Below are 5,208 nucleotides of genomic sequence, written 5' to 3' on the forward strand. Positions count from 1 at the left end.
AATATGTGTATGGCCTACATTTATTTCTCTCGTGAGTTTGGGTGTAATTTGTGGTTGTCTATGTGTGTGTCCATGGCACCCGCGACACAGGGTTTCCCTAGTGCGGGGCTATGTTGGATGTGTGCGTTATTATTATTATTAAAAAACAAAACACACACTGATCCGGCGGCATCGAACTATTATTGTAACCCGATTACAAAATCAATCCTTATTATTATAATGCCTCAGGACAGAGATATTTTTTATTTGATATTTTGGGCAAAAAAAATAGCTCCTTTGAAAAGTTTAACTTTTTAAAAAGTAAATATAGTCCAAGTCGTAGAGAAATTGTTGTAAGAAACTTTTCAACAGAGCACTTTTGTTTCAGAAATCGGTTACTCAGTCGGGCGAAAGAACATCGATTTATTACTTTCAATTTTAAAGTAACAATTTTAATTAATTTTCAATATATTTGTTGTAAATATATATGTACGTACGTGGGATAACATTTCCTCAAGATAATAATTAATTACGCAAAATAAAAAGAATTCGTATTATTTAACACATTGTTATTTACTCTTATTTTACAGCATATAGAATAAATTACAAAAATAAATTCCTCAACGATTCATTTATACTTATATAATCAACCAAATTTTTATTAAAACAATAGGCTTTTATTTTTATTGTAGGTATCACACTCACACTAATTTCTTACTCTAAATCATCATAAACGTGATGTGGCCAACATAACAAATCCGGAATTTCAAATTATGGTAAATAATTGGCGCATGTTTTGCACTATGGCGCATATCAGCTGTGTTGCTCCGCAGCATGGCCCGGAATTGCTATTTCGTATCTGTGCACGCGCTGCTATAGCATGGTATATTGTAATTAGAGATACCACGAATACCGAATACTGAACATTCGGCCACGCTAGCTGCCGAAGCGCCGAAAAATGATGAAACGATAGAATTAATACACGACAACTATTGCATGTGAGATTGATTTTATTTGGCAACTTCTAGTTGGCCTAGATCGAATGGCAGATCCTTACAAGATCCACAGCAAACACAAAGCAGCATCCAAGCCTGTGAAAATTTACTATCGTCTTCTGGCAGTAGTGTTTATAGTGAGAGGCTATTTTCAGAAGTAGGAATTGTTTATGAGGAAAATCGCAATCGTTTGTTGCCAACCAATGCTGAAAAAATTGTTTTCAGTCATCACAACCTGCCACTGATTGATTTTAAGAATTAAAGCAATAATTTGTGATTAAAATACATGATACATTTCAAATATGTGTTTTTTTTTTCATTATTTGATATTCGGTATTCGGCCGAATAGTCGTAATATTCGACTGAATACCGAATATTAAAAAACGTGGCCAAATAGGCCTAATACCGAATAGTAGCCGAATATTCGTGGCATCTCTAATTGAAATACATTTGTATGGTGTTGGGTCCTAGGGACGAGCCGCCGACTCAGAGCGCGTACTTAGAATGCATGTACGGGCCGTTGCGAGAGTGTCACACGACGCATCAGCAATACCCCTTTTCCGGACCATGAAATTACTAACGATCCCAGCAATGATGTGCTTTCAAGCAGGATTTTAATTATCATATTAATGAATTTTTGTAAATCAATTAATTATTCCTTATTGTTTTATTTTTAAAATTTTGTGACTTATTTGTTAGCAATAAATTTACATGACCATGACTAATGCTCATTTTGTTTGTAGAGTATTGGACCTAACACTTCACAATTGTTTCTAGAGTTGTGTTTACAAATCTTGCGTAAAGGCCTACACGTATATTCCTTTACAATATAAATTGCTTGTGTGTCATTTCATACAACAAAATCGAGCAAACATTCTCCACAGTCGAATTACTTAAGTGAAAAGATGAACAATTGCGCATTGACACCCTAACATCAAGTTATTGAAAGCTGTATCGCTGTATCACACCAAAAATTATCTCGTTTGCACACATGCAGTAGGCAAATCTAAAATAAATAAATAAATATCTGTAAATCAAAAATATTAAGATAAATGAAATACTGACACTTTACCTTAATCTTTTTCACATCATCATCACACATAATAGTAAGTAAATTTACATTCATTCCTTATTTATCCTTGCTGACCAAAATCTTCCATGAACTTCTTCAGTTTGGTCATATCTTCATCGTTGACAGTAGGTTTAGATGTTGTCAAAGATCGCAGCATATCTGACATTGTTACCGCGGGTTCAATCAACTTGTCACTAGGTACATGCATCCAGGTCATCTCTATTGCTCCTGGGTCACCAGGAGAGCAAGGCGTCAAGAGATCATTTACAATTACATTAGGATTAGTTGGGCTGGGCCCAGATATCTTTTTGAAGTGCGTGGCTGATTGCACTTTACGTATTGGCTGCATTAAAGCATCACGAACAACAATGCTAATATCTGCACCTGAATAACCATCCGTTTTAGCAGCCAATGCCTTCAGATCCTGTTCTGTCAATTGGTGCTTGGTATTGGCCAATTGTAGTTTGAACACAAACAGTCTTGCATGCTCTTCTGGTAATGCGATATAGATACGTTTCTCAAAACGTCGCCTAATAGCAGCATCAAGAACCCAGGGGATATTTGTAGCTCCAAGCACCAAAATTCCATCCATATCATTTCCGACACCTTGCATTTGTACGAGAAACTCAGTCTTAATACGCCGAGCAGACTCAGATTCATTATCTGAACGAGATGAACAAAGTGAATCTATTTCATCAATAAAAATTATACTGGGTTTATGTTGCCTTGCCAGATCAAACAATTTTTTGACTAATTTTTCAGATTCACCAAACCATTTTGAGACAAGATCTGATGAAGATACGGAGAAAAAAGTTGAGCCGTTGGCTTCTGTAGCAACAGCCTTTGCCAAGTATGATTTCCCAGTACCAGGGGGTCCAAAAAGAAGGATACCCTTCCAAGGTGTCCTTTTCCCTGTGAAGAGATGAGGGAACTTGATAGGAAGAATGACGGCTTCCTTAAGAGCTTCCTTAGCACCGTCTAGGCCAGCGATATCTCTCCACTTTACATGAGTCTTTTCAACGACAATGGCTCCTTCAAGTTGGCCTTCTAACTTTTTCTTCTCAAGATTATAAGAGTCGCTGCCACTATTTTGTTGTTTTTTGAGGAATTCCTTTAATTTCTCGGCTCTATCTAAGTACTGGAGACACTTAGTCTGGATGTATTCCTTAGTTTTGCGATCTTGCGTTTTATACTTGTTAGCATGCATGAAGTACTCCACTGCATGTTGATACAGACTTAGAGCTTCTTTATAGTTTTTTTTTTCGTCTTCTACTGTTGCTTTAGTAACAATATCTATGGCCTTTTGTATGGTGTTTGATAGTGCCATGTTTGGATATTAAATCCTTACCTGGAAATAGCAATATAATTAATGCATAATTATGTCAAGATTTGAATGCATAAGTCCACAATACGTCTCGTGATTAAACTGCAAATAATTCTGAAAATCACACCAGCAATGAACTTGCGTCATTTTTTCTGCCAGTTTGCATAGCTTTACGTATGGCCCGCAATACCTACAATTTTAGTACCAGTAGAGCCTGTAGAGCCAAGCAGTACTGTAAGCGTTATTGCGTTCCAGTTTTGATGGGTAAAGGTACTGGTGAAATTACAGGCACATGGGACTTGTCAAAATAATTGTTTCAGAGTGATGAGCGCAATAACAATCCTAATCAGATCGTTTTTTTATCTATTTCAAACCTTTGCCATTTAAAGCTCAGAGTGGCATTGCAACTGCTATGGACAGACATGTCGCTCATTACCAGGTGCATGACTTGTTCGTCCCGTCATTTGGTATCGTAAAAAAACTACACAATAAAATTTAGGCAATGATTTTTTCAACTTTTTTTTAATAAATGCATTATTTTGTTAAGGTTAGGCCCAAGTGAATGTTTGACTGATTGAATGTATTTAATTGAATAAAAATATGATTACACCAGTTGCAATAATAATATTATAAAAATATTACGTTAAAAATATTAAGTCACATTGCGAAATCAATAAAACAATTCTGTAATTAAATCTTTATGATACTTTACAGATGTATGGTAACCATATCATATTATGTAATCAATATATTACCCCAGAATAAGTAAAAAAAAGGGGAAAAATATACATGTGTCACAATCAGCAAGTATAAATACAGCTTTTAATAAATTTTCATTATAATTAAAACGACCGAGATGAAACCGAGACGTATAACTTAACTAAGTGATTTATGTTACACCATTAGCAGATTAGATTCAAGTTTTTCTTTTTGTGCCTATTTCTTAATAAATAAATAAATGTAGGTACAGTCCAAGGCACATCATCTTTGACATTATTTTGTCCTATTCTTATCGCAAACCGCGTAAAGTTAAATTTAAACTTTACTGAAAACGACTTTGGGAAAAACAACTCGTATAATATATTCAGCTACACACGCGTAATTTATTGATATTCATTCGGGATAATTACGAATTGTTTGTACATATATATATATATATACACATGTATTTTAGAAGAATGGACATTAGTGGGTGGATAATTGTAATAAGTCACAAATTTTATTATTGCAATAATAAGTACATACCACTGTAATGCAATGTATTTTGAAAATAAAATATCACACTTACGATCAAATAGGCAGCTAAGACGTCGAAATGAACGTCCGATTTCGTAAAGTTAAACACAAATATAGAAAATATGTTCTTGTCGGCCTCTGAGACGTACAAAAGAAACTCCTTGGCAAAGTAGTCAATTGTGGGCAATTTTGTATTCTCGCTTCGCAATTGTCGGCTCTCTCCGTGCTTCGGCCAGAATATCGCAACGGCTATGGAACTGCGCTATCTACGTAGCTAGAAGGAAAAACCAAGTTCACGGATTGGTTAATAGTATTTAACGTTACAACCAATTGGGGACCACAAAAAGACATATCAATGTCAATAGTCCATCAAATGCGATGTACTTGTTCAAATCTTGTTCCACATAGTGATGAGTGCAGCGAAGCACACGTTGTCAGGACGATCATTTGATCATACATATACAGTGCCGGCTTTACTTATGGTGGAAGGAGTGCGGCACACACGAACGCTTGGTCTTATGTGACGCCGAGATCCTTTCACGGACGCAAACAAAGTAAAAGAGCCATTGCTTCTCAACATCATTTCTAGTTGCACCCGAATT

At 35.6% G+C, this 5,208-nt stretch overlaps 1 pseudogene; it reads right to left on the reverse strand.

Annotated features, from left to right (window-relative positions):
* Positions 1-2,059: 2,059 nt before the first annotated feature.
* Positions 2,060-4,791, reverse strand: LOC113229290 (annotated as a pseudogene).
* Positions 4,792-5,208: the final 417 nt, after the last annotated feature.

Source organism: Hyposmocoma kahamanoa, unplaced genomic scaffold, assembly GCF_003589595.1.
Source record: "Hyposmocoma kahamanoa isolate Upper Pololo Valley unplaced genomic scaffold, ASM358959v1 296, whole genome shotgun sequence".
Lineage (NCBI taxonomy): Eukaryota > Metazoa > Arthropoda > Insecta > Lepidoptera > Cosmopterigidae > Hyposmocoma > Hyposmocoma kahamanoa.